The sequence below is a fragment of the Canis lupus genome, chromosome 6, assembly GCF_048164855.1.
Source record: "Canis lupus baileyi chromosome 6, mCanLup2.hap1, whole genome shotgun sequence".
Taxonomy (NCBI): Eukaryota; Metazoa; Chordata; class Mammalia; order Carnivora; family Canidae; genus Canis; species Canis lupus.
In genome coordinates, this window is record NC_132843.1 from 32,458,622 (window position 1) to 32,484,791 (window position 26,170).

Below are 26,170 nucleotides of genomic sequence, written 5' to 3' on the forward strand. Positions count from 1 at the left end.
TTAATTGGAGAACTGCGCCTTCAGGGCTGTTTTATGTGATTATGGTATCTATGGGCTGAGGAGAATTGTTGCTCTATGAATGCCTGTGATTGAGTTGACTCTGATCCATGGTGCCCTCAGCCAATGCGCTCCTGGAAGGGATGGAGAAATAGATGTACACTTGCCTTAGAAATGCAATCCCATTCTCCAGCTTGTTGCCATTACATCCAGCCAGTGCCATGCAGAGCCCTAAGTGGAGCCTGAGGTAAAACTAAAAATCAGTAATACTAATCCTGTCTTTTTAAAAAATTTTGATATTTTGCCCATCATGAATTTTTGCACTGATTTTAATGTTTTTAACATTACATTATTACTTAATTACTGAGTTCTTTGGTGTCCCCTTAAGTGTGCCTGAGGCAAATGCCCCTCACTCATGTCACCGTAGTTCCAACCTGAATAATATCTACCTCCATAACAAAAAAAGAAAGGAGAAAAAAAGGGAAAACAGAAAACAGCCTTCCCTGAATCACTTACTAAAACAAAATAGTGAAGTCAGGTGCCAGTCAAGTGTTCTGGGGATAAAAGACGTGAGAAGGATCAGCTATAACCTTAAGTAGAAAAGAGCCCAGCGTAAATGTCTTTCATGTACCTTTTTGACAAGATCGTTTCAACCTAAAATCAAAAGCTTATATTTAAACACCATAAATTGCATATCTATGAAAAATGAAGTCCCTACAGGCTAACTTTCTGCATTTTTGTTCTCTTTAAAGAAGGTATTAGAGCAATTTGGACTGTCTTCTTAAAAGATTTTTATTGTTTTGTGATAGGTAGCAGGAAGCTATCAACTGAATATGTAGCCAACAGGTCAGAAAGAAAGCAATGTGGCTTGACTGCTAAGTATGTCAGTTCTGTCTTCAACTGACCGGAGGCCCTTGCTTGTGTGTGTGGGTATGTGTGTACACACACCCACATTTTGCATTTCTCACCTCAGGCCTTGTTTATCAGCTCACAGCCAAGCAACCTGAAATAGCTTTGTTTTCTAAGCACTACAGACCTTTTCTCTTTGACTAAGAAATCTGTCAGGAGACTTGGCAGAACATTCTCCCACTCAGTGACAATGGGGATGAGCAAGTCTTCTCTCCCCTTTCCAGGGAACGCATTTGGAATCAGCTTGAGAATGCTCTGGTCAGATCTCAATGTGCAGGATTGTTGAGAGAGGAAAAACTGTCTCTTCGTTCCTCAGGCAAGGCAAATGCCATCACATTGCAGGCTCTGTGGGAGAGTGGAGATAATGAGGTATTTTGAAACAGCGGACATTGTCAGAAAGTACAGAAATTGGGAAAAGGGCTGAGGTGGTGAGTGATTATTTCTCAAAGGAGCAATGGAACACAAAATGGGTCTCAGTTTGGGTTAAGCAAGGGAGATGAGAAAAGGAAGTGTGTTATGAATTATTTACCACTGAATACAGTTTAGCTTTGATCTTAGTCCTAATTGTGCTTTGTCTTGGTGTGTATGAACTGAGATGAGTTGCCAACTCCTCTGACTGTGTATTCCCATGGACACACACATGCTCCAATGTTCCTTAAGGGATATACCTAGGCCAAGTTTAGATTCACTTATGAAGTATAAAATTCAACAGGTACTAGGAATGTGATCTACCAATAAATATCTTCCTCATCATGGGCTGAAGTGTCTAAAATTCTATCATTAGAGATGCATTTATACAGGTTAGTCATTATTTTCTCACTTGATCTTTTTATTTATAAGTAAAATGTGCCTAAAGAAAGAGGTGGCATTTATTAAGTACACAATGAAGTATCTCCAAAAGCCTAATATATTGTTTTTAATACTTAAGATGACTGTACATCTCATCTGCCCAAGACAGCCTTGGATTATGCCTACTGTCCTGAAATAATAATTAGCAACCCCTTTCATATTAAAAGTCATATTAAATAACAAATTATACACTTATCCTACAAACACCATACTTTCAGTCAGTCTATTAGTTTGCTGTCCTCAGAAAAAAACCCCTAGAGGAACATGATGATAATGAGTCTTCGGTTACACTGATGTGCTAGTAAGAGGGAAGTATTGAGCACTGAAGATAAATGTCATCTATTTCATGATTTTGCTTCAGCCCTGGACTCATCTGGGACATCTATTCTGTCCATATCTTGTTTCTAGCACTTCCCTCATGTAACAATGTAACACAGGACCTCTCATACTTGATTACAACTACTCTTATCAATTAAAATCAACCAAGAAAAGCAGACAACAACTAAATCATACATTTGCAGGAGATCATGCATATAATCTGCTAAGTAGAAAGGGTACCAAGGTAGACGGGTACCAAGGCCAAAATGGCCACCACTGCTGCTGGCAGAGGAAGAATTAGAGAGGAAAATGGGGAAACCTAAATAACTCACAAACTCAGTAACAGTCTCACAAGGAATAGAAAGTTGCTGTGGCAGATAATGAGGTACACTCAGGCAGCATTAACTGAGTAGATCTGAGAGCAAATTTAGCTTCCTCCAGACACTCCACTTGCCCTTTTGACTAGGTCAGATACCTCTGTGAAATTTTCCATAAATACTCCAGATTTCCTTTCTCATAACCCTTGCCACACTTTCCTGTTATTATTTTTAAGTTATCCACCCTTCAGCTAGAATATAAACCCCATAATCATAAAAATAATTAACATATTTTGTCAGGCAGTGGTCAAAGCACTGCATGAATTCAATGAATCCTCAAGGTCTCCCCACCAATAAGATTCCTCTTACTTATGATTCAAAAATAAATGAAACTGAGACACAAGTAGATTTCTCCAGCTCATACATTTTCTGAGAGGTAGAACTAGTACAGTATTCAAATTCAGATTGTTTCAACCAATATGCTATGTTGCCTGCTTTAGATAGCAGACACTAGGCTGTCATGTTCTTTATGGCTGTTCCCCCAAGCCTGAACCATAATTAAGGCTCAAAAGTATTTATAAAATAGATGAATAAGTACCTTTCATATGCTGGCCACCATGGAAAGTACTATTCCAAAGAGACAAATAAGTCATAGCTCCTGCCTTTGAGGAGCTCACACTCCATCAAATCCCAATGAAACAAGCAAAACCTAGTCAGTCAATGAGATGAAGACAGGTAGATGATTAAAGCTTTGACCTTGTTCCACATATTTTAAAATCAACAGCCTTGTTGTTTAAAGTATGTTGCTTTGATTGAGCTTAAATTTAAAGAGGTGTTTTGCAAAAGTAACACAACAGAGGGAAATAAAGGAGAATCTTAAACAATGTGGTAAACTCAAAAGTACTCTCTCACTGATGTCACAACAGAAACACTGAAGAACTATAACGCTGTTTTCCCTTTCCTCTTGAAGGTGCTGCATTGTCCTTCAGTAGCAGGTCAGTAAACGGGGACACTGTGGACAATGGCTGAGGACAGCTCTGGAGAGAACTTACAATGTTAAATAGCTAGGAATAAATGATATACCATGATAGGACATGCTGTGAAATTTCAGCTTTGTATACCATGATCTAAAACACATGGTATAGGTTGTTGTTGTTTTAACTCTAAATTATAATGAATTACCAGAAGGGAGTTGTAAGAACATTTCAAAAACCAAATAAATCACATATAAGACACAATGACCATCAGTCTGGGGAACTTTGAAGAGAAAGGGCTGGCTATAGTCAATAGTCAAGAGTTGTGGGGGATACAAGAAAAGGGTAGGACAATAACTCTGGGATTAAATGAATTAGAAATAAAAAGGCTCCATTAGAGTTTGTCTGTGAGAAAGTGTTTGCTATTATGGTAAATGGTTATTCTTCCAACATTAATGTAGGAACTTTCTCAGCCATATATGTGCCTAGGATTATGTACTATGCCTTAAATCCTTTCTTGCTTGCCCACACTCTGAGATGAATTCTCAACATTTAAAGAGACCTTTTAGTTCCCCCAATCCACAGTTACACATCAACTCCAATCTCTACCGCACTGACACCATGATGACTGACATTGGTTTTGATTTGACATTTCAACCGTTGAAATGCACAGGCACACTCATTCGCACTTACATACATAGAGCCTTCAACTTGAAATTTGATTGGCATCAGTCATTTTATAACCTGTCTCTTGGGGATCAGACCAATGGACCTTTTTAAAGCTTGCCTTATTGAACTAACCCTTCTGATCTGGACGCATGATTCATACTTGCTAATCTTCTTGGGAACCTTCCTTATTCTTAACAAGCCTGTCATTTCTTTCCTTCTCTGAAATATTCTTCTCTAGGTACAGGATGATTTAAAATGTAGTTTTTTATGTCTCTTCTCAACTTTTGTGAGGAAAAAAAATGTAAATGCATGAAAGAAGCATCTATTCCACCAGATTAGTGCATTCCCCCAAAGGAATAGATATCACCATAGCTGTAGATTACATTTTAAAGGCACATAGGCTTCAATTCAACTCAACAAACATAACACCATGAAATGTTAGATCTGGAATGTTCCTTAGAGTTTTTAGTACAACCTTCAACCCAATAAAAGAATCTCTATGTCACCTCTCTCAGATAATTATAGCCTCTGTTTGAACATATTCTGTTATTAAAAGTTATTTTGAAAGCAAATCTCATTTGAGGTTCTTCTACCTCTTAAAAGTTCTTACTTACTTAACACTGAAATCAAGCTCCTTTAACTCCATTCTAAGTGCTATTTTTGTCATCTGGAGACCTTCCACAAGACAGGGCTTGAAGACAGGGCTTCCACAAAGAAGGGAGACTCTCATCTCCCTTCCACAAGACAGCTCAGGGCTGAACTAAGCTGGATGTGTACATTTCTAAAGATCTGTATCTTTCTTGCACTCAACCTCAGGACAATCTCTCCCCACTGCCATCCTTTAGTGCCTGTCACATACTCTGCAGGCACCCAAAGATCCACATTGTAAGAGGTTCTGTGATCATGCTTACAGGTTCTCTTAGAATATAGTTCACCTTTTGCTATTTTCCTAGCCCACCTCCTCTTCATCACAATGTGGTCTTCTTTTTTCCAGCATGAAAATCATTCTTATACATGGAGGCAAAACATTCCTTGGACAGAAAAGAGAACTGTCATTTATTGAGGGCCTGATATGTGTCAGGCACTGAACTAAATGCAAAGATGGGAATGATAAAAAGATGAGATAAATACAATACTTCCAAGAATTTTATAGTCTACTGGAGGGAAAGAGACACAGTTAAATATATATTGTGAAAAATAATGTGATACGTGCTATTCTTTTTCCTCATTTTTAAGTTTTTTTTTATTTTAATTCCAGTATAGTTAACATATAGTGTTATATTAGTTTCAGGTGCACAATATAGTGATTCAAGAATTCTATATGTTACTCAGTGCTCATCATGATAGGTGCTATCCTTTCAAATGACTCAAGCAATTTATAATAATACAGGAGAACTATATGATTTCTGTCTGATGGAGGAGAGTAAAGGGAGGGCAATATCCTCTACCCTGGGAAGGCAAAAAGGCAACATATAAAAAGCCACAACATGAGGAAATATAAATCACATTTTATATAATAGCTATACTATCTATACATCTTTGATGTAGAAGTGATCTGTTCCTCTATGGTTTCAAAAGTCTACCCTTCTCAGGATAAACTTTATCCCATAAAACTCTCATTGGGTGTTTCCTGCACACAATACTCCCAGTTTTCATTACCTGAGAGATAAAACACAATCATATTCATTTCCATACTATCTATACCCTTAATTGATACCATTTCTCTATTTAAGTTCTTCATTTCAGTATCCTCAAGAAGATTACAATTTCATAATTATAATCTTCGTAATTGTTCTTATTTTAGCTTTCATCCTTTTAATCTGGGTGTGCTAACATTTCCAAATTACTGTCTCTCCTACCACAGACACCTTCTTCTTATGGAAGTTACCATACCTTCAGACTCTGAAAAGGGAGCTCATGGCTGAATATCCACTCCACACTAGATAATGAAACAACATCTTGTCAGGATTTAGACAACAATCAACTGGATGACCATTAGTTCTTATACTGTATTGTCAGAGCTAGAGTAACCATCAAGGCAAATGGATGGTAAGGGCAGAGAAAAATTAAGATGAATAAATAGGCATGAGTCAGCAATAACAGAGAAAAGTTAAGATGAATAAATAGGCCATAAGTTAGCATATAAGCCAACTGAGAGAAAGAAAGAATGGCTCAAGCATGTAAGAGTCACAGAAGCAAAAGACCATGTGCCTCAGGAGTGGCCGATGGAGGTGCTTCTGTTCACAATGTGCCCATTCCAGTCCTTTCATGGGTGTCTGAACAGGGTTTAGTTTTATAAACTTAACTAACTGCAATAGCACCTATTATGTTCTTTCAATAAAATTCCTTTCTACTTGAACCTAAGTTTGTGGGCTTCTGTTCTTTCCAGCAAAGTAATCCTTAACTAAGACACACCTATAGGCTCTACCCATATTTCTTAAACCCCAATTTGTTCTTGGCCACTCTATACCAGCACAGCTTCCAATACTGTGTGCAGGAAAAATAATATAAAATTACAATTAAACAAATGGTAATATGTTTTTTAAATTTTTATTATACCTTAAAGTTAAATGAGCAAGGGAAAAGCATTTCATGTTATTTCCTTTTGTGTAATAAGAAAATGGAAGTGTTTAAAACAAGAGTTTGATGAAAAGAGGGAGAAAATGAAGTGGAAGGATTTGTGTACTTGATCTCCGAAATTTAAAAAGCAAAATCATGTTTGAATGTTTTGATATGGAGTAGCATAAAGATGAATCCCAGAGCTGCAAAAAAGAAGTCTTAAGGTACACCATACCTAATTGAAAAAATAACTAATCCAAGTGGACAAAAACAATAAAATATGTACTTTAACTTTATATTTTTAAGTAGTAAAATAGTATACAAGAATTCTAAGCAGTCCGTTCTTTTTCTAGTTGACTATACTGTTCTCTTACTGCAAACTTCCCATTAGATTGCCACGTTGAAAGTTGTCATGAGCCAGATGAGAGGACACAAGTGGGACAAGTAGAGAAAATACAGGACTTTTCCACAACACACCAGAAAATAAAAGCTTATTAAGATCCTCTGATTAATTTGTCCACATGTCTGTCTTTTCAAGCAAAACTCCATATACTTACATATACTCATCAGGAAGAAATGATTCTAATTAAAATTAGCATTAAGAGTCAGAGTTCAAAGTAGTCTCACTCCCCACCTGTTAGAAATTGAGAAAAACACCTATGTGGCCTCTACTCATGGGCTGAAATGAGAATCAAATGTATGAATGAATTTTGCAAAATTAAAAAAGGCTCTATGAATGTAAGATACTGTTAAATGTTGGTTACATATTTATCTTTTTTTGCAAATCTGGAAGGACTAGGGAATAAAATAATATGCTTCTCTTATCCTTTCCTTCCTCTACTTCCTTTAAAAGTTTGAAAACTAGTAATTAAAACTTCAGATAAATCCAAAGTTTTCTCATCCATAATGTCTTCATTGTTTCCTGGCTCTTTGAATGTCAATGAGTATATAGCTCAAAATTACTCCTGTCAATTATGAAGGTCCTTATCTTGGCATTGATTTTTACATGCACAGATCAATAGCAGGATATGGCCCAATAATTAATATTGGGAAACTGAATTGCTTTTTTTCCCAGGTATTTAGCTTTAGCAACAGAAGTATTTCTCTTTTATAAATACTGTGTTTTTATACTTATCCCATTTTGTTTGTTTCTAAGGCAAATTCTCCCATTATTTTTAACTCATCAAACAGAACTCTGTATCTGCCACATATGTTTTAAAGGCTAATGACTGAGTAGTCATATACAAAATATTTCATGCACAAATACTTTAAACACAGATTAAATTCTTTAGTCCATACTTTTCCTATATAGTCTTCCCCATGTATTCTCTAACACTGTTGTAATTTCACTGAAAGTCTTGTTTTTTTCAACAAACATTACTATGTGCCCAGCATTGTGTGAGGCACTGGGGAACACAAAAACAAACAACACATTTTCCCTTTAACTTCACAACCCATTAAATGGAAAACGACGTCATAATGAACATACAGTGACCTGTACAACAACAGATGTAAGCAGAATATGCAGTAGTAGTTACAAGTGCTCTTTCAACATGTGATGTAGCTGGCCCATACTGACTTGAGATAGTTGATTGTACACCTCTTTTCCCAACTGAATTCAGTGACTTCACAATGGGATTTCAAAATCAACTATGGTGGGAATATTTATATCATGGGACCAGGAAAATACATAAATTAGAACTCCCACCCTTTCCCCAACCCAGACAATCTTTTGTTAAATGTTTACTCACATCACTGTCTTTAACCTTTCCTGGGAGATTATGGAATGGTAAAGGCTAAACCAGAGATGCTGACCTTCAAATCCCTTTATTATCCTATCTAACATAACACAAGTGAAAAAGGCTTTTATAAATTGTACTTGTGTTTTTGCATAATCATTTAACAATTGCAGTATAAGGAAGAATGTTTTGTTGTTTTGAAGAATGGAATTGTGTTAACTTTTAATTCTTTGGACAGTTGATCCAACTAGCCAAGAAGTATTGTGAACTGGTCATTTAAGTGAACAAACAAATACAAACAGTACATACCAACAAGGTAATTTTTGCCACTGAATTAATTAGTATTACAGCATTTTCAAAAGATGAGAATAGTATCTCCTAATGCTTTTAAGGTTTTAGGCTATCAGAGAAGTTTAAAATGTATAGAGAACTGTCACAAAATAAACCCTACTGATGTTACTTTGTCTTTGAATAGGCATGGACAAGTAGTTAAATAACTGACTGATTGTTCAAATTCAGATGAAGTCCTCATTAGGATAGAAAATCAAATACAGGTCAATATATGATAAACCTCTGAGTTCACTATAGGTCAAAAGTCACTAGAGTTTCTTGTATATAACAACCTGAATGAAAAGATTTACTATGGAGATTTTGTTCTCTCTCCTCAAGGAGATTCAGGCTGGGAAGTTATCTGTGCCACCAAGTTCTTCTTGGGTTTTTGGGGTTTTTTTTGCGTGTTTTTTTAAAAATTATTATTATCATAGAATAAAGTGTCAGTAAAGAAAAGAGATAGGTCAAAGAAGCAAATAAAAGTATAAGCCTGCCATTCACAGATAATCCCTACTCAAGTTATAATGCACTTCCATTCATGTATATTTATATATACATACATACACACATTTATATTTTATAGACAGAGACAAGAGAGTTAGATTTGAAATTGCTTTGGTATATTGTATATATATTTCTGTATTATTATACACCATTATTACACAATTAAAATGTCAATGATGTATTTCCTTACTAGGTTCATTATTATCTTATCTGGTTAAATAATCCCTTATATGTAAGTTGTTTCCATTTTTTTCCCTGTAAATAATACAGTGATGACCATTCATGAAGTTAATCCTCACATATGTATTTATAATTAATTCCTTAGAATAAATACTTTAACATGGTAGTTGGGATCAAAGAGTAAAACAATTCTAAGAGTTTAGAAGTTGTTCTTCCACAGAAGTTGTACTAATTTTTACTTTTCCTACAATGTACAAGTAACATTTCTCTATATCTTCATCAACACCACATTTTAATTTTTTTCCAATGATAATTAAAAATCCCTTTCTTTCGTTTATAGTCTTTTGGGCATAAATTAAGTTAAATAAGTTTTTATAAGTTCATAAATTCCTAAGTTTATCAGTCACTTGAACTTCTTTGTGAATTTCCTATCCATGTCCTTCATCTAATCTTTTTGTGACAAAATGGAAGCTTTTTTATGCAGTAAGTATAAGAATTATTGTGTCTGTATGTAATAACTATTTCCTCAATGTCACATGCTAATGAATTCCAGGGTCAATATGCTTCAATGTTACTTTCCTTATAACATTTATCTATTGTAAAACAAATCCATTTGCTCTATCACCTACAGAATAAATCACCTCCTCAACTTACAAATGTTATTAACCAAATGTTATTAACCATAATTATAATGGTGATGATCATTAAATAACTTATATTTGTACAACATATAGTTTTTCGTACATTTATAAAGTGCATTTATGAAGTACAAGTATAAAGCACATAGCAGTGTTGAGTTCCCTAAGTAAATTGCTATATAAGAGTTATCCAAAACCAAATTTCATTATACTTAAGAAAAAAATAAAATTATCTTATAATATTAATGCATGCTACAGATGAAGAAATTGAGAAACTGAAAAACTATATGACTTGTTCTAATCACAGAAAATGATTAAAATATTATCTTCTGACTCCAATTCAACATTATTTTATCCTTTCACAAAACAGTCAACCAACTGGTCCAATCTATATTCTCAGTATTGTCTCTAATTTCTTCCAATTAACAAGGCTGATCTCCCATCAGTATGCCTAATATTCAAAAGCCACTGTCATTTCCAGCAACCTGAACTAGCTCAGGTAACAGCCAACATAGCAGCCACACCCTTTCACTACCTCTCCACACATACATGTAGCATTTTCCAAGATCAACTTAAGTCCAACTGGTTTCATAAAATCTTCCCCTATTTCTTAGCTCCAGAATGACCTAAAACATCTTTTTCAATTCTACTTCATATATATTTAATAACAATAATAGCTAATATGCATTGACCATTTTCAAGTGAAGAAACTGAAGCACACCACATACCATATGGTGATTTTAGGCTCTGTATGTTCACTGCTGTAAATCTGTCTTCCATATTAGCTTGCAGAGACATATCTTAACTCATTTATATTTCTCTCAGTAACAAGCACAGTATTGTACATACCCCAGACACCTTATAAATGCTCACTGAGCAAACACTGTCTATGCTGTTACCAGATTATTCATTTAGCAGCTCTTTTACCTGCATAAATAGTATATACATTATGAATCAGTTAATGATTATAATGTATCTTAGGTAATAATAGTTAAGAATCCTTTGCTAACCACTTATTACCAGATTAGATTTAACTGTCTTTAAGACTGGGACAATTTACTTATATGACTAGCATAAATTCTATTCACCTCTGCCCTTGCTAGAACTACACCATGAAAATTGATCACTATAAGCAATTGTTTGCACACATTTGTTTTTGTGACTCAGGAGCAAGATATTTCCCTTAGCTGATGATAACACATCATAACTGCCCCAGATATGTTGTTCAACGTAAGTTATATCAGTTTAAGTTTCCACAGAGGATACGCTAATCATATAAATAAATTATACATGGGTACAGGAAATTGCATTATAGCAAATTGGACAAATTGAGTTTAAGAGAAGAAAACATAGTTGTGTAATTTTAGTAAGGAATAAATATTGACCAAAATGCACATTTTTACAAGGAATGTTATCTCTGATCAGCAACAAACATGTTTCTTGATCAATATTTGTAGTTTGATTCATTTCCTGCCATACAGAACTTGATGGGCTCGTCAATATATACAAAGGTTAAAAAAAAAAAAAAAAAGAGAGAAGGTTGTTTTTAAAATGAGCTTTTCTAAAAGTTCTTTTTGCTTTGTTTCCTAAGTTTCCTAAATGTCTATAGGAACAATAGTGCAAAGGAAAGTTGGATCTGCTAAAAGAGAAGAATTTGATGATGAGCTTGAGAAATTACTGATCCAAGAGGTACAGCAGGAAGTGATAATGGAGGAAGGGGTCATGTCTTTAAGAGCCTTGAATGCAATACTCTGGTGATAAAACCTTATTTTTTATGAATTAGACAATAAAAAAAAAGTGAGCAGTGGATCACTGACATCACAACAATCTGTGTGGAATACCGATTTGTTTTTGTCTACAAATGTGAAAAGTACAGTATAGACAGGAAACAAGTCAAAGGACAGCAAAAGAATGAAAATTAGAGGTGTCTGGACCAATACTTGTCTAAAACACAATGATTCTTAGTGATCTTTTCAGAATCCAGAATTTCAGTGTTGAAGATGAAGATGATGACAAATTGCAAACTTAATTAAGAAGCAATGACTTTCAGAAGCTATCTTCAAGCATTGAACCAGCACCCACTGAAAGTACTATCATCTCCACCTATAAGCTAAGATTAGAGTTGCTTTGATAGTAGAGATTCCATGATCAATACAATGTCTCTTCAAGAATGGTCCTCAGGGCCAACTAACTGTATTCAAGGAGAGATTGACCACTAGTGCCATCAACATTCATGTGGTGACCTCTGGATCCCACAACTGCAGACATTTCTGCTCACAACAAGGGATAAGAGTGGAGACACACTTAGAGTCAGACTGTAAAAAAAACCATATCAATTCCTATAGGGATACACAAGTCAACATCAGCAGAGACTATACAAAGAAGAAAATAGAATTATACAGAAACATTCTTTTTTAAAACAGTCTCAATAAACCAAACTCCAGTAAGGTAGTCTCCAAGCATAAGTGATGAACTCTAGAGGCAGAGTAAGTAAACAGTGGATTGAAGACTGATAAAGCCATGAGAGAGAATTCTATAGCATCAGTCCACATCCAACTGAGTATGAACCCAAACCTGATTTGAGCAGCTGAAGAACTGCTCACTATATAGGACACTGTTTGCTGCAGCAACATGTGTCTCATGACAGGATTATTGAAAATATCAGATATGTAGGTGCCCAATAGGGCAGCCCTGAAAGACAGATGTGAGAGGAAAGAATGAGAGGAAAAAGAAGACTTAACAGAGCATTTACTTGAGGATTCTTGGCACATAAATATTGTCAAAATGAATGTTCTTTCTGTTGAGATGTGTTGGCTTTTCAGATTGCAAAAGCAATTACATGCATAAAAATTTGCAAGACACAAAAAATTATGAGGATAACTGAGAAAATGGCCTATGATTTCATCACCTAGAAATAATCAAGGTTAATTTTTGGGATGTTCTTTTCCATTCTTTCAGTGATACAAATATCTACAATTTCTAGAAGATTTGGAAACACGGCTGTTGTTTGTTCATTTTTGTTCATTTAAAAATACGGTATTTTCCTACATCATTAAATAAACTTCAAAACATGAAAATAAAAATACAGCTACATCTAGGCTCATCAATTGTAACAAATGTATCCCTTTGGTGGAGTTGTTGATAGTGGGGAGGCTATGCATACATTGCAGGGACAGGGATACTGCAATGTGTACTTTCCCTCATTTTTGCTGTTACCCTAAAACCACTCTAAAAAAGTTTTAATTTTAAAAAATTAACACAAAAATGGGGAGAAATTTGCCCTATCAACTATCAAGACATAGCTTCTACTGTAATTAAAACATTGTGGCAGGCAGCCTGGGTTGCTCAGTGGTTTAGCGCCGCCTTCAGCCCAGGTCCTGATCCTGGAGACCAGGATGGAGTCCCACCTTGAGCTCGCTGCATGGAGCTTACTTCACCCTCTGCCTCCTCCTCTCTCTGGTCTCTTATGAATAAATAAATAAAATCTTAAAAAAAAAAAACATTGTGGAAATATGAAATACATAGAATAGTTGAAAAAAACAGACCCATGCACCTATTTGGAAACTTGATTTATGACACAGTAGACATTATAAATCAATGGGAAAGGATGAACCCTTTAATGCCTTTTCTAGGAATACTGGTTACCCAAGTGAAATCAAATATTTACCTCACAGCATATACAAAAATGAATTCCAGATGTGTTAAAAATGTATACATAAGTGGCAAAACTATAAATCTTAGAAGATGATGTAGGAAATTATCTGTAATACTTCTAGCTTGGGAAGAATTTCTTAAACAAGATGCCAAAAGCAAAGCCAAAAAAAAGATTATAAATTTGACTCTATTAAAACTAGGCATATATCTTTATTGAAAGACAATAGGAATACATACACATATGTATATACATATTTATAGATATATACAAAATAAATGTAGATCATATATTAAATACATGCAGATACATATTACATGCATGCATTAACAGATTTTTAAATAAATAAATGACTGAGCTCACTTTAGCACACCATAACTGCTCTACCTCAAATGTCTTTTCCTCCTTAAGCTAGTCTGATAAATTCCTATAGTACCTTTAATACACCATGAACCTTTTAATTCTGAGGACACTTGCCTGACAGCCACTCTCCACTTCACTTGGCTAAGCAGTCATTCATCTATCCTTTGTGCCATTTCTGTACTTTGCACGTTCCAACAATTAGAGCATCTCCTTCATGAGTCAGGTACTGTGAGAAGAGCTTTCTTAACATCTGCTACCTCATTTCTTCCTCACAACAATATTTGTGTTGTGATGCATCAGTCGCTCAATTTTATAGATGGAGACAGTGAAAATCAGTACATTCACCTAATAGAGTCTCATACATCTAAGAGACAGAGCTATAATCTGAACTCTAGTCTAGATTGCTGCTAAGGCTCTATTGTTCAGCACTGCTATGCAATAGTGTACATATTAAACAGTATGGCTTACATCAAAAAAAATTTTTAAGCTATCTGGTTATCTATTGCACATAACAAAGTACCCTGAAACTTAATGGTTAAAAAAACCATATTTTATATATTTCATGACTTTGTGGGTCTGGAATTCAGGAAGATCTCAGCTGAATTATTCTCCTATTCCACATTGTGTTGACTGAACCCACTTGATAGCACTCAACAGAATACTCAGCTAAGACAGTGTCACTAAAACATCTAGTGCCTAGGCAAAGATGACTAATAGGCTGAACTCAGCTGAGACTACTGACCAGAGCACCTCTCTAGTTTGTGCCTCTCTAGCTTGGCAGTTTCAGACTGATCAGATGTCTTACATAGACTCAGAATTGCCAGAAAGAGTGCTCCACGAGACAGAAATTAGAAATTGACAGTTTATTAAGTCTTTCACATAGAAATTCGTACAATGTCACTTCTATCCTATTCTATTGGTCAAAAGAGTCCCAGATTCAAAGGGAGGAGATAGACTATATGTCTTATTAAGAGAAGTATGAAAGAATGTGCAGCTATCTTTAATCTGCCATATCACAGAAAATGTTGATGACAGATTTGAAGAAAATATTAGTCATATCTAAAACCAACAAGAAACTAGAACAGCTCTGTCCTAAACAACTTTCTATGATAATGGAAATATTCTCTGCATAATCCAATATGGGAGCCATATGGTAGAAACATGTGGTTATTAAACATTTGAAATGTAGCTAGTGTGACCAAGGCACTGAATTTTAATTTTATATAATTTTCAATTAATTTAAATTCAAATATTCAAAAGTGGTTAGTTGCTACTATAATGGACAGCATAGCTCTACAATATAAAAGAGATTCCTGCAAACCAAGAAGAAAAAGACAGCAAATGAAAACTAAAATGGCCAAAAGATACAAACATGACTCTCAAGTGCATGGAAAGGTATTCAAGCTCAATAATAATCAGAGAAATAGAAATTAAATTGATGATATACATTACATCTATCTGAATGACAAAAATTATAACCCTGGAAATGTAAAATGTTGCTTGGAATAGAGAAAAAGAATCACCCTCTTCCACTACTAGTAGGAAGAGACTGGAATAGCTATTTCTAAGAACAATCTAGAGACACTTGGTCCAATTAAGTAATCATATACTCTATCATTCAGAGCAAATTCTACAGCGACTTGTACAAGAATTTTCATTGTAGCAGGGAGGGGGAGATAAGTTAGGTGTCCATAACCAGAGGAAGGGAGAAAGTAAAATGTGGTCAATGAATACTGTGGAATATTACTGTCATTAGAAGCAATGGTTGCAACAAAAGTACATAAAGCAAAATGGATGGATCCATAAAAATACAACATTGAGTCTCAAAATTAAGAAACATGTTATCACCCTCATAGCACAATGTTTTTGAAAAATAAAACTGCATACAAAGCAACAATATGTTTATGTAAAGATACATATAACTTTAGGAACACTTAAACACGTTAGTTTGCAAACTTAGGAACTTTGAGGGTCAAATCAAAAACTGCCCCCATACACAGAATGCAAGGAGAGATTGAAGAAAGAGGCCACTCCAGATTAGTAGGTGACAGTTTTCATAAGCAGAGGAATTTATCTATGAGGCTTTTCCTGGGGCAGAAGCAAGATGAGTGGATCTCCCCACCCACTCACCTCAATCTGAAGAGTTTATAGAAAGGCCTTAAATGGGCTCAGTCACATATATTATCCAGATGATCTCAATGACACATTGCTCTCTAAGGGTTGGCAAGAAATGGCTTTGGCTAAGGGAACAGTAGGCAGAATGTACATCCCAGGTAAGGAGAAAGTGAGGAGCCTCTCATTGGCCAGGGCTAGCTTTTATGTCAACCTGCATCCAAGACCTCTCAGTGATCTTCTCCAAGGAGGGAGAAGGATGTTATGTATGTATGCCTAGCTTCCAGAATTGTGAAAAAAAAAAAAAAAAAAAAAAGCTTGTACTGTTTTAGCCACCAAGTTCATGCTAATTTGTGACAGCAGCCACAGAATACTAATAATTAACCACTAAAGGGGAAGTGAAAGATACTAAGAGATTAATGGATTTGCTAAAGTCCAACTACACCTACCTCAGACTATCCCAAGGCTTCAGTTTATTAGGCAGGGTGGCATTCCCGAGTGAGTATGAACAGTGAAGAGATATCACCCAGTGACCAGATTAGAAATTTGAGACATCCAGTGGTTTGATACCAGAACATTCTTAGATATCTTCACCCATCTCACTCTGGACCAAGAGAAAGAGTCCCCTCTCCCATTTCTACAGTCTCTCCCTTCCCAGTTCCTGATTACAGTCTAAAGTCTGATTCTTTTGCCAGGCCTGAAGCATAAGAATTGCACCACCTTTTAACGACTGTGCAGCCTCTCCACATAATTTCCTTTATCCCTCATAGACATCCAAAAGCATGACATTAAATGCAAAATAATAACACTATCACAGAGAGTTACCGAAGAGTTGCTCTTTCCCAAATTCTGCTTTTCTCTGGGCTCCAAGGTCTTCAACCTTGGCTCAACAGAATCACCTGGGGTTTTCTAAAGTTTACTGATATGTTAGTTCATCCTCCAAGATTCTAATTTAGTGGGCCTGGGGTGCATCATGGGAACAAGGAGTTTTAAACAATCCCTAGGTGATTCTCACTTGCAGCCAAGGTTGAAGACTTGCTGGTCTAGCCCATCTTTTCTTTTTAACCTGCTCTAGGGAAAAGAAGGAATAAGATTTCAATTCAGTACACCTAAAAGTAGAAATAAATCATCATATTTATTTTTCTGTAAATTTTGATGATTTAAATCTAACTCTTATTTGTGAGGTGAACATCAGTGAGTATTATCAAAGGATACATAAGCACTGAATAGATACAAGAAGGCAGGGCCATCCTCAAGCCTCCTGGCCGTGCCATTACTGGGAAGAAGCCAGGCTTCACCCACAGTTGCCTTTACCTGCAACACACATCAATGATGCTGAAAGCCTAAAACCCAACTTTTGGATCCAGTTGAGGTCACTTACTAACAGGAAGCCAAGCTCCCTTTCTCTTCCAAGCCAATCCCAGTCTTGGCACTGCAGCATGAAATTTTTGAAAACAGCTTGCTATTCATTTTGCAGCTCCAATGACTTAAGTGCATTTATAAGTGTTGGGAGCTTAACATCCACATATTTACTCCTATGTTCTAATTTCCTGCTTCTCCATACTATTTATGTTCACCCTTTACCCAATTAGCACCCCAGTAAGCTGAACTCCTGTAGTTGTTTTACCCTAGCAATTAACCCTCTCTCTAGCACCCCCCTCTGCAAAGAGCTTCTGATTAAAATAAACTGCTCAATTATTCACCTAACGACAGGAAGCATGCCACAGTAGACAAGAAAAACAATTTATTTTTCTCCTAGATCTCTAAATGTGTCCAGTATTGGCAGAGAAGAAAGATTTTCCTGAAATAATCTAGAGGACTTGGTCGAGGTTTATGGTAAGGGCACAAATTTATAAAATGTCAGCACCTCCAGTCTGAAGAAAATGCTAAGATGAAGAAGAAAATTCAGTTGCTTTCTTTTTTTTTTTTTTTCTTTTTATCCTATAAATTGCTGACATGAATTTCTTATTAATGAAGCACAGTAACATACAGGAAAGATGTAAAGAGAAGGGGGTAAGAAATGAAAGAGAGGAAAATAGAAGGAAAGGATTACTTAAATACTAAGCTACCCAACACCTTGAAGGAATGGGACATTCTGTTTAAGCAGTATTTCTTTATGACTGAGAAGTATTGTGCACACATCACATAGTTTTCCTATTATTAAGAATATAACATTTTAACACTGAAACTCCAATAAAACATAACTTTTTCTGGAAAATTTTGGAAGAACCTCAGAATTTTGAGAGCCTAAGATAATCTCCATGAACCACAACTTTGCAAGGCAATAAAGTGGGGGGGTAATATCAAGTTGATAATACCAATATATTTCTGAAGTTCAAATTGGTAAAATTTACAATTAACAGTGAATCAGAGATGTGACAACACAATTTTCCAAGAGGGTACACACTGTTATGCAAATATCAAAGTGGGTCATAAACTGTATTTGTACATGTTATACAGAACTGCATATAACTGCCTACATATCCCATTTGTAATATTTTAAGGGAAAATCTCTTTTTAATCTAGTCTACAATTTACTGATCACCTTCTGTTCTATTTCTCTCTACCCACACATCATTCATAAGGCAATTAACCTACAATCAAAAAGGAAGAAGGCACATACAACCAACAGAAAGCCCACATGTGTAACTAGCCAGAGAACAATCAAGAAAATGACTCTAGTTTTATCTGGAAAGAAATATATTAAAAGTTACAGATTTTAATACAAGATTGTCTGCTAGGCAACTGAGGCAGAAGCTATTTCCAAGAATCTCACTCTGAAAATTCATCAAATGGTCCTCTGCTTTTACATGAGTTTCCTGAAATCTTTCCACTGCAGAAAACAGAAAAAGCCAGGCATTTAAGACTGCTGCGGTCTGTTTTCTCTACCATGGATAGAGTCTCCCTTTTCCAGAAGCTTTCATTAACTGAAATACTAATCCTACCTAAACTTGGATGGAAAAAAAAGAACCTCTTGCATACTAAACTATGTAAACCTACAACAACTGTTTGCAAGCAAGAAGTGGCCTCTCATAGCTGTGACTTTTCCTGCTCTGAAAGAAAGCAGCTTACCAGCTGCGGTGTCCAGAAGCAGAGAAGAGCACAGTCACCGCTCCCTATGAAATTTTAACAATTCATTAACAGGAAAAGGCTGCATAAAGGGATGCAGGATCAGAGGCAGCTTGGCAGCATCAAATTCTGAAAGAATGAAGGATGGAGAAAGGGGAGATATGGAAATTCAGGCTGAGAAGGAAAGGGAAAAGAGGAGGGAGATTTGATAGAAATAGGAACAAAGAGAGACAAGAAGCTAAAAGAGTAGGAGAGATTAGAGGACAAGGGAAAGGAAAGGGAAGAAGGGATTTGAATAAAATTCAAATCTCTAATCTGGTTCTACTTTTAATCTTCTTGGGGGTGGGGAGAGGCTGAATGTATGATGCTGACTGTTCCGCATTTTTTCTGAGCCACCCCTAACTGACCAAACCATGTGTTAAAAACAGTTTCCCTCCTGGAAGGGATTATGCCCTTTGACTTTCAAAGACATCTCTCCCCTTCCCAACATCAATAAGGCTAGATGTGGTGTGTGCGCTGGTGTGGAGCACAGCGGGGCGTCTGCAGAGCGAGGAAATTTCACAGAAGTCAGCCAGCCTGGCGCAGGGGACGCATTGTTTCTTAAACACCCTTATCTCGGACAGTGTAGGCATATTTGTAAATATACATGTTATGTATGTTCCCATGTAAATAAATAAGTTTAAATATAATTTCCAAATGAACAACATGAAAAAAATTGTCAATTTTTGAGTGTGTCAAATAATGACTGCAAACAAAGTGTTTTGCAGCCGCCGGCAGCGCAGCCCATCCCTGAGGCCACCCTGCCATCTAGTGGGACTCTGCCAGAACTCCTCCTGCAGCCACAGGCGGCCTCATTTACCCTCACAGCTGGAGACAGGGAAGTGTATTCTCCTAAATGTGTTAACTTAGCAGTGCTATACACTAGAAACAAATTAATATATAATTCTTCTGTGTCTTAAGGTCATTACTGTCGAGGCATAAATTAATAGAGCTATTCCAGTTAATTCTTTTTGGCATTTGCTTCTGCATGTCTGAGCGCATATGTGAAAATAGGCCTCCCCTCAGTGCCGTGGAGGGGGGCGGAGGAAGGAGGGGTGGAGAAGAAAGGAGGTCTAAAAGTAGCTTAGCCAGATGAGCGGACTCTCTGACCTAAAAGCATGGCAAGGGTGATACCTTCCAGATGCAGCTGCTTTACCTTTCTCACTACTCTGATTCCCATTTAACAAAATTCTTACAACAACCAAGCTGAAATAGGAGACAGTAGATGGGCAGGAAAGTGGGTAGTACCTGGGGGGCATCATCATCGGAAGGCAGCTGAAACATATCTGGTTCAGCTTTCTATGAGACACATGTCCTGTCACAGGCAAACATGGGCTCCTCCTTAAGAAGAGGAAGGAAGTGGCATGCTCATGTCCAGTCTGACCACCCTGGCCACTGAAGAAGCTATCAGGATGGTCACCTGTCCTTACCCCAGAGGTAGCTGTATCTTTCTCAGTGAGTTTCCAGGTCATATATAGTCTACAGCATGGCTCCTACTGTGGAAAAAACCCACAACAATAGAAAGTGAAGACCAATGCGAGAGGGAGATGAAATATTCCCCACCTGATTTCAACTCTTCCCAGAAGGCCTAGGGGCATGGGCATTTAACAAACTAGGCTTTGGTCTGTTTGGATATTCTGATGAGAATCTGGAGTTCCACCCTCTTCTCAAGTGAATACCATAGTAGCCAGGGTAAATGCATATTGGAATATCAGATCATCCCCAATTTTTATTTTTATTGGGGTTACTGTCATTCACATAAATTCTGCACTCTAAAAAAAAAAAAAAATCTAAAAATGCCTTCAGGCTTCTGTTCCTGGAAAAATAAACAGTGTTCTCTTGAATGTCCTATTAAAGATCCCTGAGGCAGAGGGGGGTCTTTGCATGTCCATTGTGACCAAAATCATTTAACAACTGCCCTGGACAAGCAGGTCTGGAATCAGAACCATGTCTTCTCCCAAGAACCACGTCTTCTCCCAACATCTCTGCAAAATAAATTAACCAAAGCAATATACTCTATACTACTGGCAATGCAAATGCCTTAAGATAAAATACTCCAAAGAAACTTCAGCACATAATAATTTAGTTATAAAGAAAAGATTAACTCAAAACAAAAGTAAGTGATGCAAAACATACTGAGTCGAAATTTGTGAACTTTTATGCCTCTGAATCACCTGCAGAGCTTTATACAAATGCAGAGAATCAGGCCATCCAAAGTTCTAAACTCTGGGTACAGCCTTTTTGCTGTGCCATTGATAGTTCCATTGATAATCCTGTTGCGGAGCCAAGTGAAAGCCAATGATTCAATATTTAAAAAGAAGAAAAAAGAAAGCAATCCTTGCATGGGTAATTCTGTTGAGCAACCAGAAATGAGAACAAACATATGAAATGCAATTCTAGATGATACAGCATGGACTTTAGCTACTATAGGTGTTTGAGAGGTTAAACCAATGAGAGTGAGGATTAGTTATAAACACAGAAGGTGGGTGTCCTGGAGAGGGCAAACGTTCAAGAATGGGTAGAAGATAAACAGAGCAAGAATGAAAGAGCAGGTATTCCAGGTGAGTACATCAACACTCCTACAGGAAAACAGACTGTAAATTCTAAGGATCACAGAGAGCTGCCCGGGGAAACAGCATGTTTGAGAGCAGTGAGCCCAATCCACTTCTGGGGCAGAAAATGGCCGAAGTACTGCCATCAGAGTGGCAGTAAGAAGAGAACAGTACAAAGTACTGAACAGTCCAAAATATGGTTCATACTCCATCTTAACAAGGGCATACATCTCACTTTTATCCAAGGCCTTCCTGACTGCCTCATTTCGGGGTGTTTTGAATCCCTTAGAAGTAAATGCTTGGTTTCTCCCATTGTGCTGCTACCTGGAAGCTAAAGATTTCCACTTCTGGTAAGATAATGCACTCAGCTGCATTAAGCAGACAATTAATTTATCCCGTTGGCTGCCCACTACCCATCCTTAATGTACTTAAAAAAGGAAATAATGCTTACCTAGCTTTAACTTGCACAGTTTCTGAAGTAAGGGGGAATGCAGAACATGATACTAAAATCACTGCACTGAGAACCACTCTGATCCTCACTGGATCAGCATGTCATACATAACTTCATAATATTGTTACAGAGACATCAGAGCAGATGGGTAAGAAGGATCTTCATGTGAGGAAGTGGAATATTATTACTTCATTTCATTTGTATATATCACAATTATAAAAGTGCTGAAATCCAGCAGGGTGACCAGTATATCAATTTCTGACAATACCAGGCTATCGAGTATCTAAGGTAATCAAAGATATCCCATAAATGTGTCTGAAATGAACAAGACTAGTCTCTGATTTGTGAAAATCTGATTTGTCTGACTTGCACTGCCAAAAGAGCCAATATCTTAATTGAAAAAAACACAGTGATCTCTACTAGTCTAGGGAGTGAGAATGTTCCAGAAGTACTTCCTATCTGGGCTGATGTAATATTTTGTTATATGAGAACATGGGCTAGAAATTGATGGTCTCAGAAGATTCCTGCCGGTTGTCAGATACATAATTCTGAAGCATTTAATTTTACTTTACTCAAAAAACTTTCAGTGGACTCCTATGGCCTTTTTGGCTTAAATTCCTTAACAGCCTACTCAAACTTCACTAAACCTAGTCAAAGGTTCTCATACGGTCTTCCCATATACATTCTGTCCTAGTTGTGTTGATCTGAACAATGTCCTCTGGATATACTTTCCTTAAACTTGCCGCCATACACTACCACATTGTTCCCTACTTGCCAGCCACTAAAAACTTCTCTCCACCAATCAAAATCTCCTCCTAAACCCCAATCAGTCCCTTCCTCTCTTCCTTGAGAGTCTCAAAATGAAATATCTTTGTCTGAGTATTGGTAGTGCTTGATATCTCCACCACCATATCACAAATTACGGTATATGGGGGAATCCCTGGGGGGCTCAGCAGTTTAGTGCCTGCCTTCGGCCCAGGGCGTGATCCTGGAGTCCTGGGATCAAGTCCCATGTCAGACTCCCTGCATGGAGCCTGCTTCTCCCTCTGCCTGTGTCTCTGCCCCTCTCTGTCTCTCAAGAATAAATAAATAAAATCTTTAAAAAAACAAAAACAAATTACAGGATTTGATCAATTACCTATTTACATATATAAGCCTAATCTCCCTTTCTAAATATAAACTCCTTGAGATCAAGATCTGTTTTAAATATTCTGTCCTCTTTACCTAAGCTAGTATAGTACCTGCCCTAGACTTTGTGTACAGTGAAGTCCAGAATCAATCATTTGTTCACCATTATATTTCTAGAATTTAGCAAAGAGCCTGGGAAGCTACCCAATGAGAATGACACTTTTCCTTTTGGTCTCTCAAAAAACAATACCCCTGCTCTTACCTACCCTGTAGAATTACAGACCACATTACACAAATGCCAGAAAAACTGAAGTGCCTACAAGATATTTTCAGTATGTTAAAAAGGAAAACTTCATTCATCCTTTAAAGATAAAAAATATATATACACTCTCTTAAAGTGAATTCCTATTTGGGCAATAATGTCCAGTGCAATATGGAAATGAAAATGTTATAGGAACACAAAATTAAAAAATAGTTCAAGTTATAGGATTCAGTCACTAATTATTTTTTATCTTGGATGATTATTTAAAAAGTAAAAAGAAACAGTAGTTCATGCCCATCAAAAATTACTTCATCAACAAATATTTGTTTATGGGATCTGCTCTATACCAGGGGATGATTAAAAAAAAAAATCCTTATTCTTTGTAAGGTACACTGGGAATAAAAAACAGGAGACAAAGATTTTCTAGGAAAAAGTTGAAGAGAATTCTATGAAATTAGACTCAATCTTGGCCCAGTTACTGGTCATGATGGATATCTACACATTTCTTATAAAGCATTATCATAGTTGCATCACTAGTAACCATGTAAATGGGAAATTTTATGTAACCCACAATAAAAACAAAGTCATGGCATGGTAATGTGCTTTTTATGGAATCCATGGACACCTTTCATTGCTAGAAATTTCATGTAGAAGGCATACACGTGATCAGCAGGTCTATAAAGTAAGGGCAGCAAAGCACTACAGGTGCCAACAATGCTAAAATTCAAAATTGAGAGGTTCCCATTATATTTTGGATTTCCAAAACCAAAAGAGAACACTTGCCTTTTACCCCCTCTTCCTACCACTCTCTTCCAGCCTCTGCACATGGATAAAGAATTTGCAATGTTGCCAACCTTGCCACTTAATGATCTGGATGCATCTACATAATGGCCTCCCGATACTGGCCATTATGGATGAGATTCACGTTATTTATAAATTAGCTCTCTTATTCCTGCATATTCCTGAGTTTATCATCATTAAGGAAAAGAAATATTTCTCAACAAAAGGCCCGGGTACTATGGTGATAGACACAATAGTAACTGTGTATCTACACAGATAGGTATGTTTCCATTTTGGTCTTTTGTATCCATCTTCACTTGTCCCAGATATGCCATTTTCTGATTCTCAGGGTGAAGAATGTTTTGAAATACATTTGCGTATTCATGGATTGTTGGCTGTATTCACATTTTTATATTCAGCTAATATTTAAATGTATTTAGGAAACAGGCCTCAATATAGATTTGCAATGTGGTATGAAATATCATAAAGGGAAATCACTTTCAGGCTGTTAGATCTGGTGCAGCTGGGGAGACAGAGAGGTTCAAAACATCTGTCAGCCCACGTTTTCACAAACCTTTTCCACACTCAACAATACCGAGTGATGTGGCTGCTAACCCAGAAAATGTAAATACCTGTAGAAATATGAGAGCAAGGGAATAAACCTAATTTTCAAATATTTTATTTCGATTCTTACCAGTTCACAGGCTGAATTCCTTCGGGCAGACTAATATCTTCCAGATGTGGGCCTGTGTCTATGCCAATTTTAAGACTGGTTTAGCGTATGGCTAGAACAGACAAGGAAGGACTTTCCATTAGGAGAAAAAATATATGAAAAAAAGGTTTTGAGGGAAGCAACTATTTTGAGAAGACATCAGTGCCTTCATCTGCACCTAATACATTACCTCTCAGTTCCATATTTGCCTGTAGGCAATTAGCCCTGTGGATTCTGTACTGAGTGTATGAGATCTAACCCATATAAAAGTATAGGTCCTAACTTTACACATGTTATATCCTGTGGCCTCAGGCTAAGCTCCGTATCCCAGTTAGTCATCTTACAAAGTTACCTGGGCAAGAGCACAATCTGATTCTACTGCCTGACAGAACAGATCATTGATATGGATATAATGGTGGCATCTCCTGTCCATGAAGGATTCTAAATGCATCGCTTTTGTAGTGAATGAAATAGCCAAACACAGAATCCAACTTACGGGCAGTACTTCATAAGGTTTTGATAGTAAGGTTGATGATGTCATGAGGACAGGGTGATGACAGCAACATTAACAAAGATGATGATGATGGAGAACCAAGATTTCTACCAGCAAAGGACAAGTAATTTTCTTGTGCCTCACCCCAAAATAAAGAAATAAATAAAACAAGCAATACACAAATCAAAAACAAAAAGAAAACTCATTTTATGCTGTCTATATTGTTGATTGTGTGTGTATGTGCACACGCACACATGAGTGCATGCATGTGCACCTAACTGACAAAGAAATAAGCCAAAATTAATAGCTAAGGCTGGTATAAGATCCAGATTCCAGTTGTGACCTGAGATAAATGGCACCCTATGGTAGTATGTCCTTCTTTCCAGATATAGCACTGGCTCAAAGTCAGACAATGAAGAAGTCACGGCCTGTCTCTGGCAAAATTTACATTGACTAGAGAAAAGATCACTCAGCAAACATCCCTGGCCTATTCACATGATCCTGGAGACACATAATCTATATTCATAAAGCATTTTAGGATAATTAAATATCAGGTTCTAGGACAGTACAAGAT

General features: G+C 36.7%; 1 long non-coding RNA gene across 18 annotated transcripts in view; it reads right to left on the reverse strand.

The window, feature by feature from the left end:
* The window catches only part of LOC140635184 (uncharacterized), a 118,553-nt gene that overhangs the window by 25,918 nt on the left and 66,465 nt on the right, over window positions 1-26,170 (reverse strand). For 11 of the 18 annotated variants that reach the window (XR_012032538.1, XR_012032532.1, XR_012032531.1 and 8 more), the window contains 4 exons: window positions 25,086-25,176; window positions 4,969-5,064; window positions 2,989-3,099; window positions 774-1,251 (listed from right to left, as the gene is read on the reverse strand). The exons of 1 other annotated variant lie outside the window; for it this stretch is intronic. This is a non-coding gene — a long non-coding RNA (uncharacterized lncRNA). Of the gene's footprint in view, window positions 1-773; window positions 1,252-2,988; window positions 3,100-4,968; window positions 5,065-25,085; window positions 25,177-26,170 lie in introns of those variants that run through there. 6 more of the 18 variants (XR_012032543.1, XR_012032547.1, XR_012032535.1 and 3 more) reach the window with 5 other exon arrangements.